The following is a 15,574-nucleotide window of genomic DNA, read 5'->3' on the forward strand; positions in this document are numbered from 1 at the left end:
CACACTGCACCCGCCGTAAACTTGAGCTCATCCAAAACTCTGCTGCCCGTGTCCTAACTCGCACCAAGTCCCGCTCACCGATCACCCCTGTGCTCGCTGACCTACACTGGCTCCCAGTCCAGCAACACCTTGATTCTAAAATTCTCACCTTTGTTTTCAAATCCCTCCATGGTCTCGCCCTCCCTATCTCTGTAACTTCCTCCAGCCCTACAATCCTCCGAGGTATCTGCACTCCTCCAATTCTGGCCTCATGTGCATCCCTGATATTAATCGCTCCACCACTGGCGGCCATACCTTCAGCTGCCTGGGCCCTAAGCTCTGGAATTCCCTCCCTAATCCTCTCCGACTCTCTACCTATCTCTCCGCCTTTAAGACGCTCTTTAAAACCTATCTCTTTGAGGGAGCTTTTGGTCATCTGTCCTAATAACTCCTTAAGTGGCTCTGTGTCAAATTCTGTTGAATAACGCTCCTGTGCAATGCCTTGGGACATTATCCTACGTTAAAGGCACAATATGAATGCAAGTTGTTTTTGTTTGATGTGATTAACAGCAGCAATAACAACGGAATCCAACCCCTGAAATCATATGTGAACTCACTGGTGCTTCCACAAGTTGGATGAGCGAGTGAATCTCTTCCTACACCTGGAGCAGGTGAATGGCCTCTCTCCTGTATGAACTCACTGATGTGTTAGAAGTTGGGATAATGTAGCGAATATCTCCCCACATTCAGTGCAGGTGAACAGCTTCTCCCCGGTGTGAGTGCGTTGGTGTGTCACCAGTCCTGTTTGCTTTTAAAGCCCTTCTTACAATCAGAGCATTTAAAAGGTCTGTTATCAGTGTGAATACATTGGTGTGTTAGAAGGTTGGATGAAGTAGTGAATCCCTTCCCGCACACAGAACAAATGAATGGCCTCTCCCCAGTGTGAAGTCGCTCATGTATGAGAACGTTGCTTGACAGAGTGAATCCCTTCCCACACACTGAGCAGGTGAACGACCTCTCCCTGGTGTGAAGTCGCTGGTGTTTCAGTAAGGTGGAGGAAAGACTGAATCCCTTCCCACACATGGAGCAATAAACTTCCTCTCTCCAGTATTAACTCACTGGTGTCCCAGCAGGGTGGAAGTTTGAGTGAATCCCTTCCCACATACAGAGCAGGTGAACGGCCTTTCTCCAGTGTAAATACGCTGATATTTCTGAAGACTGGATGATGTCATGAATCCCTTCCCTCACACAGAGCAGGTAAATGGCCTCTCCCCAGTGTGACTGTGCCGATGAGATTCCAGTTCTGATGGGGAACCGTATCCCTTCCCACAGTCCCCACATTTATACCATTTCTCCCTACTGTGGGTGTCCTTGTGTCTCTCCAGGTTGGACGATCAGTTGAAGCCTCGTCCACACACAGAACACGTGTATGGTTTCTCCCCGCTGTGAACGGTGCAATGTTTTTTCAGCCTGTGTAACTAGTTAAATCTCTTTCCACAGTCAGTGTACTGGAACACTCAGGTGTGTATATCTCAGTGCTTTTACATAAGAACATAAGAATATAAGAAATAGGAGCAGGAGTAGGCCAATCGGCCCCTCGAGCCTGCTCCGCCATTCAATAAGATCATGGCTGATCTGATCCTAACCGCCAATCCACTATCACAGAACTATCTCCTGAATCTAACAGAATTAGACACACGAAGTAGGAGCAGGATTAGGCTACACGGCCCCTGGGCCTGCTCCGCTACCTACAGGGCCATGACCGATCCGAACCTAGACTCATGTCCATATTCCTGCCCGCTCCCCGTAACCCTTAATTCCCTTTACTTCTAGGAAACTGTCTATTTCTGTTTTAAATTTATGTAATGATGTAGCTTCTACAGCTTTTTGGGGCAGCATATTCCATGGACCTACCACCCTCTGAGTGAAGTAGTTCCTCCTCATCTCAGTTTTGAAAGAGCAGCCCCTTATTCTAAGACTATGCCCCCTAGTACTAGTTTCACCCATCATCGGGAACATCTTCCCCGCATCCACCCAATCCAACCCCTTCACAAACTTATATGTTTCAATAAGAACGCCTCTCATTCTTCTGAACTCCAATGAGTAGAGTCCCAATCTACTCAACCTCTCCTCATATGTCCATCCCCTCATCCCCAGGATTAACCGAGTGAACCTTCTTTGTACTGACTCGAGAGCAAGTATGTCCCTTCTTATGTATGGACACCAAAACAGTACGCAGTATTCCAGGTGCGGCCTCACCAATACCTTGTACAACTGAAGCAATACCTCTCTATTTTTATATTCTATCCCCCTAGCAATGAAAGCCAACATTCCATTGGCCTTCTTAATCACTTGCTGCACCTGCATACTAACCTTTTGAGTTTCGTGCACTAGGACCCCCAGGTCCCTTTGTACTTCAGTACTTTCCAGTTTCTTGCCATTAAGATAATAACTTGCTCTACGATTTTTCCTACCAAAGTGCATAACCTCACACTTTCCAGTATTGTATTCCATCTGCCAAATCTCTGCCCACTTACTTAGCCTGTCGATGTCCCCTTGCAGGTTTTTTATGTCCTCCTCACTCACTACTTTCCCTCCCATCTTAGTATCATCTGCAAACTTTGATATGTTACACTCGGTCCCCTCCTCCAAATCGTTAATATAGATTGTAAAGAGTTGGGGACCCAGCACTGACCCCTGCGGAACACCACTAGTTACTGATTGCCAGTCTGAGAATGAACCATTTATCCCAACTCTCTGCCTTCTGTTAGATAGCCAATCCTCTATCCATGCCAGAATATTACCCCCAATCCCGTGATTTTTTATCTTAAGCAATAATCTTTTGTGTGGCACCTTGTCAAATGCCTTTTGGAAGTCTAAATACACTACGTCCACTGGTTCCCCTTTATCCACCCTATACGTTACTTCCTCAAAGAACACCAGCAAATTTGTCAAACATGACTTCCCCTTCATAAAACCATGCTGACTTTGTCCTATTAAATTATGTTTATCCAAATGTCCCGTTACTGTCTCCTTAATAATGGACTCCAAAATTTTACCTACCACAGATGTTAGGCTAACTGGTCTATAGTTTCCAGCCTTCTGTCTACTGCCCTTTTTAAATAAGGGTGTTACATTAGCAGTTTTCCAGTCTGCCGGGACCTTTGCTGAGTCCAGGGAGTTTTGGAAAATTATTACCAATGCATCCACAATCCGTACCGCCACTTCCCTCAAGACCCTAGGATGTAAGCCATCAGGTCCAGGTGATTTATCCGCCTTGAGTCCCATTATTTTACCGAGTACCACTTCCTTAGTGATTTTGATCGTGTTTAACTCCTCCCCCCCTTTAGCCCCCTGTTTGTCCAGTGTTGGGATATTCTTAGTGTCTTCTACTGTAAAGACTGATGTAAAATATTCATTCAGTGTTTTTGCCATCTCCATATTTCCCACCATTAATTTCCCAGTCTCACCCTCTAAGGGACCAGCATTTACTTCAGCCACCCTTTTTCTTTTTATATAACTATAAAAACTCTTACTATCTGTTTTTATATTTTTTGCTAATTTACTTTCATAATCTATCTTCCCTTTCTTAATCAATCTTTTTGTTATTTTTTGCTGTCTTTTAAAGTATTCCCAATCCTCTATCCTCCCACTAGATTTGGCTACCTTATATGCCTTTGTTTTTAGTCGAATACTATCCTTAATTTCTTTACTTAGCCACGGATGGCTGTCTTTTCTTTTATACCCTTTTCTTCTCAGTGGAATATATTTTTTTTGGAAGTTGTAAAATAACTCCTTAAATGTACACCACTGATCATGTATCGTCTTACCCTTTAATCTATTTTCCCAATCCACTCTATTCAATTCCGCTATCATACCTTCATAGTCTCCTTTATTCAAGCTTAGCACGCTTGTTTGAGATCCAACCTTCTCACCCTCTAATTGAATATGGAATTCAACCATGTTATGGTCACTCATTCCAAGGGGATCCTTTACTAGGACATTTTTAATTAATCCCATCTCGTTACACAGGACCAGATCTAAGGTTGCTTGTCCCCTGGTCGGTTCAGTTACATACTGCTCAAGAAACCCATCCCTAATACACTCAATGAACTCATCCTCAAGGCAGCCCTGCCCAATTTGATTTGTCCAATTAATATAATAGTTAAAATCCCCCATAATTATAGATGTTCCCTTATTACAAGCCTCAACTATTTCCTGATTGATACTCCGTCCAACAGAGTTGCCACTGTTCCAGCCTCAATGATGATTTAAATATTTTGACACAGACAGAACAGACAAACATTTCTCCTTCCATAATCAGAGGCCAGTCATATACAAATTAAGTGATTCTGTGAGATCATGACGAGATGTTTGGTTTGAGTTTCCCATCTGTAAATCCTGCCCTTCTAACACCCTGTAGAAGGAGTTTACAACAGTCATCACTGTAAATACAAGATAGATATTCAGAACAGACAATTTAGTTGCTAAGGAACATTCTTTCACTTTTCGTTCCGTCAAAGCTGTAACTCCCCCATCCGCCACACTCCTCCCGCTCTCTGGTCATTGTTCGAGATTCATCGCTCGCTCTCCTACTATTTATTTTCTCCTCTCCAGATTGTCTCTCTTCCCCTCCTTAAAGCGCTGACTCAGTCTGGAGGCCAGCTCCACTCATTGACTCTTATTATAGCAGTTTACAGACGCTCCCTGACCAGTCTCTATTTCTCCTCCATTTACAGATGCTCCCTGACCAGTCTCTATTTCTCCTCCATTTACAGACACTCCCTGACCAGCCTCCATTTCTCCTCCATTTACAGATGCTCCCTGACCAGTCACCATTTCTCCTCCATTTACAGACGCTCCCTGACCAGTCACCATTTCTCCTCCATTTACAGACACTCCCTGACCAGTCTCCATTTACAGACGCTCCCTGGCCAGTCTCCATTTACAGACGCTCCCTGACAGTCCCCATTTCTTCTCTATTTACAGATGCTCCCTGACCAATCTCCATTTCTCCTTCATTTACAGACGCTCCCTGACCAGTCCCCATTTCTCCTCCATTTACAGATGCTCCCTGACCAATCTCCATTTCTCCTTCATTTACAGACGCTCCCTGACCAGTCTCCATTTCTCCTATATTTACAGATGCTCCCTGGCCAGTCACCATTTATAGATACTCCCTGACTTCCTGTCTGTCCCGGAGTTTGGCGCGGGGCCCCTTTGCTGAGCGAATCGGGAGAAACCGGGAAGCGGCGGGAGGATAATGTTGAGTGTTTAAATAATGGGGCCTGGGGCCGCACTCGGGGTGTGAGCAGCCCGCGTCCCCCCGGGGTTCATGAACCCGCTCCCTGAGCTCGGGGTGTGAGCGGCCCGCGTCCCCCCGGGGTTCATGAACCCGCTCCCTGAGCTCAGGGTGTGAGCGGCCCGCGTCCCCCCGGGGTTCATGAACCCACTCCCTGAGCTCAGGGTGTGAGCGGCCAGCGTCCCCCCAGGGTTCATGAACCCGCTCCCTGAGCTCAGGGTGTGAGCGGCCAGCGTCCCCCCAGGGTTCATTAACCCACTCCCTGAGCTCTCTCACCTGATGTGCCAGGACACCAGGGATAACTCCCCTGCTCTTCTTCAAAATAGTGCCATGGGATCTTTTACATCCACCCAAACGAGCAGACGGGACCTCAGTTTAACATCTCATCCAAATGATGCCATCTCTGACAGTGCAGTACTCCCTCAGCACTGCACTGGAGTGTCAGCCGAGATTTGCATACATGCAGGTGCAGCAAGCAGTTGGAAAGGCACATGGTATGTTGGCCTTCATTGCAAGAGGATTTGAGTACAGGAGCAAGGATGTCTTACTACAGTTATACAGGGCCTTGGTGAGACCACACCTGGAGTACTGTGTGCAGTTTTGGTCTTTCTACCTAAGAAAGGATATACTTGCCATAGAGGGAGTGCAGCGAAGGTTCACCAGACTGATTCCTGGGATGGCAGGACTGACGTATGAGGAGAGATTGGGTCGACTAGGCCTGTATTCGCTAGTTTAGAAGAATGAAAGGGGTTCTCATTGAAATGTATAAAATTCTGACAGGGTTAGATAGACTGGATGCTGGGAGAATGTTTCCCCTGGCTAGGGGCTCTAGAACGAGGGGTCACAGTCTCAGAATACTGGGTAGGACATTTAGGACTGAGGTGAGGAGAAATTTCTTCACTCAGAGGGTGGTGAACCTGTGGAATTCTCTACCGCAGAAGGCTGTAGAGGCCAAATCACTGAATATATTTAAGAAGGAGATAGATTTCTAGACACAAAAGGCATCAAGGGGGAAGGGGAGAGAACGGGAATATGGTATTGAGATAGTGGATCAGCCTTGATCATATTGAATGGTGGAGCAGGCTCGAGGGCCGAGGTCCACTCTTGCTCCTATTTTTCTATGTTTCTATGTTTCTATGTTTTGTGTTCAAGTCTCTGGAGTGGGATTTTAACCCACAATCCTTCTGACTCAGAGGCGAGGGTGCTACCAACTGAGCCCATGGCCTGACACCAGGACAATGACTCACCTCTCTGCACCTACAGTAGTTAAAGTAACATCCTTCCTGTTAGTAGTGAGCCACATTCTGTACTGGGGGGTGGCGGGGGGGGGGGACTGCTTTCTATTTTGTGGCTTCAGCCTTTTAAATTCTCATCCTCCAGCCGTACAACCCAAGAGACCCCTGCGCTCCTCCAACTCTGGCCTCTTGTGCAACCCCCACTTCCTTTGCTCCACCATTGGTGACCATTACTTCAGTTGCCGAGGCCCTGAGATCTTTGACCAAGCTTTTCGTCACCAGTTCTAATGTCTCCTTCTCTGGCTCTGTGTCAGTTTTTGACTGATTCTGCCATTGTGAAGCGCCTTGGAATATTTTACTACGTTACAGGCGCTATGTAAATGCAAGTTGTTGTTGCTGTGCTACTATAGGCCTCAACTTTTCCAGACAGAATCAGCCAGGGACGGCGGCTGTGCTGCTCCCCATGGTCGAAATGCTGGCAGCTCACTCTATCGACCCACAAGCTCAGAATTACCACTTGGCAAGGTACTGGAGGGCAGACAGTGACTGGGGCCGAACCCTACCATCACACAGCACCTTCAGTATAGGCTCACAGCTCAGAATTACCACTTGGTGAGATACTGGAGGGCAGACAGTGACTGGGGCCGAACCCTACCATCACACAGCACCTTCAGTATAGGCTCACAGCTCAGAATTACCACTCGGTGAGATACTGGAGGGCAGACAGTGACTGGGGCCGAACCCTACCATCACACAGCACCTTCAGTATAGGCTCACAGCTCAGAATTACCACTTGGCAAGGTACTGGAGGGCAGACAGTGACCGGGGCTGAACCCCACCATCACACAGGACCTTCAGTGTAGGCTCACAGCTCAGAATTACCACTCGGTGAGGTACTGGAGGGCAGACAGTGACTGGGGCCGAACCCCACCATCACACAGCACCTTCAGTATAGGCTCACAGCTCAGAATTACCACTCGGTGAGGTACTGGAGGCCAGACAGTGACTGGGGCCGAACCCCACCATCACACAGCACCTTCAAGAGAGAAAATTCAGAGCCTGCGATGAATTGGGATTTCCAACAGCGAGAATGTGATGAAGTGGGAGAGTGTGTGAGATGGTGGATTTACAGCTTAGGAGGGGCAAGAGAGGAAAGAACGTTCCTGAGAAACTAGAACTGTCTGTTGAGAATTTCTATCCTGTACTTCCAGAGCTGAGATTTGTAAATTATGAGGACAGGCTGCACAGACTGGGCTTGTATTCCCTTGAATATTGCCAAGAGAAGACAGGATATGCGGACAGGCTGCACAGACTGGGCTTGTATTCCCTTGAATATAGAAGAAGACAGGATATGCTCTCACTGCAGTCAGGGAGTAGTTGAGACAGAGATGCACTTCCTCACAGCCTGTGGAAAATATCAGGGCATCAGAGAGAATTTCTATCAAAAATTCTCACAAATATGCCCTGAATTCAGAAATCTGACTGACAACCAAAAACTCCCATTCCTACTGGGGGAGGAGAGAAGCTGTGTAACACTGGCGGCACACTATGTTACAGCTTGCCATGAACAGAGGGACAACCAGTAAACTAAGACAAGAGTATATATAAACAAGGCGAAAATATATTTATAAACTCAGGGATATACCTGTTTATACACTGTATGAATGGAACCGCGTTTATGTGTTCAACCATAAATGTATTTTGATGCTTTGGCAACATAAGATGTACCTTATCATGCCAATAAAGCGATTTGTATTGTAGAAGATTACGGGGTGATCTGATTGAGGTGTTTAAGATGATTAAAGGAGGTGACAGGGTAGATAGAGAGAAACTATTTCCTCTGATCAGGGAGTCCACAACAAGGGGACACAACCTTGAAATTAGACCCAGGCCATTCAGGAGTGATGTCAGGAAGCACAACTTCACACAAATGCTGAGAGGCTGTTTCCCCTGGCTGGAGAGTCTAGAACCAGGGGTCACAGTCTCAGGATAAGGGGTCGGCCATTTAGGACTGAGATGAGGCATGTGACTCTTTGGAATTCTCTACCCAGAGGGCTGTGGGTGCTCAGTCATTGAGAATGTTCAAGACTCAGATTAAATTTTGGACACTAAAGTAATCGAGGAATATGGGGATAGGGCGGGAAAGAGCAGGCTCCAGGGGCCCTATAGCCGACTCCTGCTCCTACCTCTTATATATTCATAAAGGGTAGCGGAAATCTGGAATTCTCTCCCCCAAAAACTGCTGAGGTTGGGGACCAACTGAAAATTTCAAAACTGTGTGTGTGAGATTTTTGTTAGGTGACGATAGTAAGGGTTACAGAATGAAGGCGGGAAAAGTTAAGATACAGATCAGCCATGACCACATTGAATGGTGGAACAGGCTCGAGGGGCTGAATGATCTGCTCCTGTCCTATGTTCCTATTTACAGTGACGACTTTTGTAAACAGCTTTTACTGGGAATTAGATGGGGAGGATACACAGACGGGGTTAAACCTGGGCCCCTCCTGTTCCTATGACTCAGTCTCACTGGGTGGTGCCTTTACCCACTGAGCCATTGGGAGGAGGGTTCAGTGACCCTGATGGAAAATGCACGTGTGAGGCCTCAGGTGAGGACAGTGGAACAGCCTGTCGACACTCACTGACCAGGTTCACACATGGAGATTGGGCACATGGGTCACATATTGGAGTGAAACTGGTGAGTGTAGAACTGAACCCAGCCAAATCAGCACCTTCAGGGGAGGAGAGGGAGGGGAACCAGTGAGTGTAGAACTGAACCCAGCCAGAGTCAGCACCTTCAGGGGAGGAGAGGGAGGGGAACCAGTGAGTGTAGAACTGAACCCAGCCAGAGTCAGCCCCTTCAGGGGAAGAGACAGAGGGGAACCAGTGAGTGTAGAACTGATCCCAGCCAGAGTCAGCACCTTCAGGGGAGCAGAGAGAGGGGAACCAGTGAGTGTAGAACTGAACCCAGCCAGAGTCAGCACCTTCAGGGGAGGAGAGGGAGGGGAACCAGTGAGTGTAAATGGAAAGATCGCAACAAACTTCCCTGAACTCCAACCCTCTGATTTCTGTTTTGTATCCATCTTTCCATCCATTCTGCTGCCTGGCCCTTCACTCCACACGGCCTGACCTGGGTCATCTTTTAGATCTTACATACTGTTATGGATAGCAAGCTGGTTACAAACAGAAAACAGAGAGTAGGGGTTGGGAATAGCTACTCAGACTGGCAAAAGGTGGGAAGTGGTGTTCCACAGGGATTGGTGCTGGGATCACTGTTGTTCATAAATGATTTGGACTCAGGAATCAGAAGAACAATTTCAAAGTTTGTCGATGACACCAAATTGGGAGGTAGAATTGATACTGAGGAAGACAAATTGCAAGAAGACATCAATAAATTTCAGAATGGGCATGTAATTGGATAATTAATTTCACTGTAGATCAGTGTGAGGTGGTGTGTTTTGGTGGGAAGAATAAGGAGGCCACACACTACTTGAACAAGAGGGTGAAATTGGGTTGCTTTGTGCCTCCCGCGATATTCAGCGGGAGGTTAGCGGCGGCGGCAGTCGGTAGCGCCCCACGGCACTGCACCGCCGGCAATGACGTCATCGCCATGCGCAGTGCCCCGGCTGCAACCTTGGGTTGCGACTCCCGACCTATCGCTGGATGATATGTCCGACAGGGTCAGGGGTCATTCCTGCAGCCGTGGCAACGCCACTTAAAGGGCAGGTGTCGGGCGGCAACTTTTTATTTTGGCCGACTGCCAGCACCTGCCCCCTTCCCCTTTCTTCTTTGGGGTGTTGGCCGCGATCGCTCAGCCCGGCGCTCCTCTTGATCCAACACCCCACTCCCTGGTGGTCCAGCAGGGCCCCGGTGTGCGCAGTGCTAGGCCCCTCCCCTTTAATCAGGGAGGGAGGTCTGCTATGACACGGTGCTATGTGCCGACGGGTGTGGCGCTGTTGCACGAAGTGTCGTGAAATTCACTGTTAGCACCTCAAGAAGGAGGGGAGCACTTCCAGTAGCACCCCGCCTCCTGCCTGGGGCACTACCACTGAATTTAATGCACAGGGGCGCTAACTTTTTGGGGGCGCTAAAATTAGTCCCGGTGACGTTCGCGACCCAAAGGGGGCGCCACCAAATTTCCTCCCCCTCCCCCCCCGAGTCTAAATGGGCTGGAGGAGCAGAGGGATCCAGGGATACAGGTACACAAATCACTAATAGTAGCGACACAGGTTAATAAGGCCATTAAAAGAAAAAGCACTGGGGTACATTCCTAAAGGAGCCTTCTGTTCTGTGCCTAGGAGCTCTGAACCATGGAGAGAGCGGCTGGGACACGTTTCTCACACGTCTCGAGATTAATCCGCACGGCGACTTAGCTGTCAGTGAAGAGAGACGACAGAGACCAAAGTGCCGTGTGCCCCTCTCAGTGTGGCCCTGAAGGACTGTGTCCAGGCTGAAGTTCTGTTCCCGCCGTACGATCCTCCCCCAGATTGTCCTTTCTGAGCTCCAGCCAGGTGATGCTGAACACTCAGGTGGGAAAGACAAAAATCTACAACAATATGTTTAACACAAAGCTGGTTTATTTGACATCTATCCAGAATATTAAACTCCAGCCCAGTTATAGGAGTTATTAACATCAGCAGAAACAAACCCCAACTGTCAGAATGAACATGGTTCAGTCCTGGATGTGATTAACAGCAGCAATAACAGCAGAATCCAACCCTTGCAGTCACTTGTGAACTCGCTGGTGTCTCAGCTGGTGGGATGACTGAGTGAATCCCTTCCCACACACGGAGCAGGTGAACGGCCTCTCCCCAGTGTGAACTCGCTGGTGAATCAGCAGTGTGGATAATCGAGTGAATCCCTTCCCACACACAGAGCAGGTGAATGGTGTCTGCGGGGTGTGAGTGTGATGGTGTTGCAACAGAGCAGTTCTGCTTTTAAAGCTCTTCTCACAGTCAGTACAGTTAAAAGGTCTCTCGTCAGAGTGCACAAATTGGTGTTCAATGAGATGGGATGATGAAGTGAATCCCTTCCCACACACGGAGCAGATGAACGTCCTCTCCCCAGTGTGAACTCACTGGTGTGTCAGCAGGTTCGATGACTGAGTGAATCCCTTCCCACACAAGGAACAGGTGAACGTTCTCTCCCCAGTGTGAACTCACTGGTGTGTCAGCAGGTTGGATGAATTTGTGAATCTGTTCCCACACACGGAGCAGGTGAACGGCCTCTCCCTGGTGTGAGTGCGTTGGTGCTTCATCAGATGCTTTCTGCTTTTAAAGCTCTTCTCACAGTCAAAACATTTAAATGTTCTCTTATTAGAGTGAACAAGCTGGTGCGCACTGAGGCTAGAGGAGATAGTGAATCCCTTCCCACACATGGAGCAGGTGAACGGCCTCTCCCCGGTGTGACTGTGTCGATGAGTTTCCAGCTCAGATGGGTAATTGAATCCTTTCCCACAGTCCCCACATTTCCATGGTTTCTCTGTGGTGCAGGTGTCCTTGTGTCTCTCCAGGTTGGACAATCAGTTGAAGCCTCGTCCACACACAGAACACGTGTATGGTTTCTCCCTACTGTGAATGGTGCAATGTTTTTTCAGGCTGTGTAACTGGTTAAAGCTCTTTCCACAGTCAGTGGACTGGAACACTCTCACTCGCGTGTGTGTGTCTCGGTGCTTTTCCAGTCACACTGATGTTGAAATCTTTTCCCACCAACAGAACAGACAAACATTTCTCCTTCCACATTCAAAGGCTGATGATATTACCTGTAAAAGCAGTTTACAAAAGTCATCACTATAAGTTCAGGATTAAAACGCAGAACAGAAAATTCCAGTTTCTATGGAACATTCTTTCTCTTATTGCATAGCGAATTACCCAGATTGTACAGCACAGAAACAGGCCAATCGGCCCAACTGGTCCATGCAGTGTTTATGCTCCACACGAGCCTCCTCCCATCTCTCTTCATCTCACCCTATCAGCATCTCCTTCTATTCCTTTCTCCCATGTGTTTATCCAGCTTCCCCTTAAATGCATCCCTGCTCTTCGCCTCAACTACTCCCTGTGGCAGCAAGTTCCACATTCTCAGCACTCTCTGGGTGAAGGAGTTTAATCTAAATAGGACTTTCCTGGGCAGCCAATCAGCACTGCTGCCTCTTTTGTGCATTTCCTGGTGAGGCAAAATAGTTGATATTTTCTGATCAAAAAGAGCTGAACTCAGCAGCATTAGTCCTGTTTTGCCTCCTTTGGAGACCAGGTGTACGAGCAGAGTGAGCGCAGCCTTCACAGCAACTGTAATAAAACTGTTACAGTTGTGAAGGAACTTTGTGTCAGTGCACTGGACCACAAACAAAGTATGTGTGTCGATTATTGTCTGACTGCGCTACTGTGATATTTTAAAGGTGCTATATAAAGGTAAGTTGTTGTTGGTTTGAGTTGGCGGTGTGTAAATGCTGCCCTTCTCACAGCCTGTAAAAGGAGTTTGCAAAAGCCATTACTGTGAGTCCAGGATAGATCCACAAACAGGACTGCCCTGGTAGACTCATCGTTTCAGCCTGTTCTTGCCCCATGAAACTTATCTCTTCCTATCTCAACTCTATCTTTTCTCCCCTTGTCCAGTCTCTTCCCACCTACATCCACGACTTTTCGGACGCCCTCCGCCACTTTAACAGTTTCCAGTTTCCTGGCCCCAACCGCTTCCTTTTCACCATGGACGTACAATCCCTCTACACCTCCATCCCCCACCAGGATGGCCTGAGGGCGCTTCGCTTCTTCCACCAGCCCCCATCCACCACTACCCTCCTCCGCCTGGCTGAACTTGTTCTCACATTGAACAACTTCGCCTTTAACTCCACTCATTTCCTCCAAATCAAAGGTGTTGCTATGGGAACCCGCATGGCTCCTAGCTACGCCTGCCTTTTCGTGGGATATGTGGAACACTCTTTGTTCCAGTCCTACTCAGGTCTCCTCCCTCACCTCTTTTTCTGATACATTGATGACTGTATCGGTGCTGTTTCCTGCTCTCGCCCTGAACTTGACAATTTCATTCACTTTGCCTCCAATTTCCACCCTTCCCTCACCTTCACATGGTCCATCTCTGACTCTTCCCTTCCCTTCCTCGACTTCTCCGTCTCCATCTCTGGGGTTAGGTTATTGACCAATATTCACTACAAGCCCACTGACTCCCACAGCTACCTGGACTACACTTCCTCCCACCCCGCCTCCTGTAAGGACTCTATTCCATTCTCCGTCTCCGCCGCATCTGCTCCGACGATGCCATCTTCCACACCAGTGCTTCCGACATGTCTTCCTTTTTCCTCAACCGAGGATTCCCCTCTACCGTGGTTGACACAGCCCTCGACCATGTCCGTTCTATCTCCCGCACTTCTGCCCTCACCCCTGCCCCTCCCTCCTGGAACCACGATAGGGTTCCCCTTGTCCTCACCTTTCATCCCACCAGCCTCCACATTCAACGGATCATCCTCCACCATTTCTGCTACCTCCAAAGTAATCCCACCATCAAATGCATCTTCCCCTCCCCTCCCCTTTCAGCATTCTGTAGGGACCGCTCCCTCCGAGACACCCTAGTCCACTCCTCTATCACCCCCAGCACCCCTTCCCCTTCGCCTGGCACCTTCCCGTGCAAGCGCAGGAGATGTAACACCTGCCCCTATACCTCCCCCCTTCCCACTGTCCAGGGCCCCAAACACTCCTTCCAGGTGAAACAGCAATTTACTTGTACTTCTTGCAATCTAGTATACTGTATTCACTGCTCACGATGCGGTCTCCTCTACATTGGGGAGGCCAAACGCAGATTGGGTGACCGCTTTGCAAAACACCTCCGTTCAGTCCGTAAGGGTGACCCCGAACTTCTGGTCGCCTGTCATTTTAATTCACCGCTCCATTCCCTGTAAATAGTGGAGAAATGGTGACTGGTCAGGGAGCGTCTGTAAATGGAGGAGAAATGGAGACTGGTCAGGGAGCGTCTGTAAATGGAGGAGAAATGGAGACTGGTCAGGGAGCGTCTGTAAATGGAGGAGAAATGGAGACTGGTCAGGGAGCGTCTGTAAATGGAGGAGAAATGGAGACTGGTCAGGGAGCGTCTGTAAATAGTGGAGAAATGGTGACTGGTCAGGGAGCGTCTGTAAATGGAGGAGAAATGGAGACTGGTCAGGGAGCGTCTGTAAATGAAGGAGAAATGGTGACTGGTCAGGGAGCGTCTGTAAATGGAGGAGAAATGGTGACTGGTCAGGGAGCGTCTGTAAATGAAGGAGAAATGGTGACTGGCCGAGGAGCGTCTGTAAATGGAGGAGAAATGGTGACAAGTCAGGGAGCGTCTGTAAATGAAGGAGAAATGGTGACTGGTCGAGGAGCGTCTGTAAATGGAGGAGAAATGGAGACTGGTCAGGGAGCGTCTGTAAATAGTGGAGAAATGGTGACTGGTCTGGGAGCGTCTGTAAATGGAAGAGAAATGGAGACTGCTCAGGGAGTGTCTGTAAATGAAGGAGAAAGGGAGACTGCTCAGGGAGCGTCTGTAAATGGAGGAGAAATGGAGACTGGTCAGGGAGCGTCTGTAAATGGAGGAGAAATGGTGACTGGTCAGAGAGTGTCTGTAAATGGAGCAGAAATGGTGACTGGTCAGGGAGCGTCTGTAAATGGAGCATAAATTGTGACTGGTCACGCAGCGTCTGTAAATGGAGGAGGAATGGGGCTGGTCAGGGAGCATCTGTAAATGGAGGAAAAATGGGGCTGGTCAGGGAGCGTCTGTAAATGGAGCAGAAATGGTGACTGGTCAGGGAGCATCTGTAAATGGAGGAGAAATGGGGACTGGTCGGGGAGCGTCTGTAAATGGAGCAGAAATGGTGACTGGTCAGGGAGAGTCTGTTAATGTAGGAGAAATGGTGACTGGTCAGGGAGCGTCTGTAAATGAAGGAGAAATGGGGACTGGTCAGGGAGCATTTGTAAATGAAGGAGAAATGGAGACTGGTCAGGGAGAGTCTGTAAATGAAGGAGAAATTACTCATTATTTTGTGGCTGTTGGTTTGTGTGACCAGATATATCCGTAATTT

General features: G+C 48.3%; 2 protein-coding genes and 1 pseudogene across 2 annotated transcripts in view; 2 read left to right on the forward strand and 1 right to left on the reverse strand.

Annotated features, from left to right (window-relative positions):
- LOC147119043 (uncharacterized) overlaps positions 1-15,574 on the forward strand; it is a 453,069-nt gene that overhangs the window by 405,640 nt on the left and 31,855 nt on the right. The gene's annotated exons all lie outside the window — the stretch shown is intronic.
- Positions 1-15,574, forward strand: part of LOC147119047 (uncharacterized) — a 230,851-nt gene that overhangs the window by 196,469 nt on the left and 18,808 nt on the right.
- On the reverse strand, positions 772-15,529 carry LOC147119050 (uncharacterized; annotated as a pseudogene).

Source organism: Somniosus microcephalus, chromosome 4 (assembly GCF_052327205.1).
Source record: "Somniosus microcephalus isolate GS21.2 chromosome 4, FLI_Smic_1.0, whole genome shotgun sequence".
NCBI lineage: Eukaryota > Metazoa > Chordata > Chondrichthyes > Squaliformes > Somniosidae > Somniosus > Somniosus microcephalus.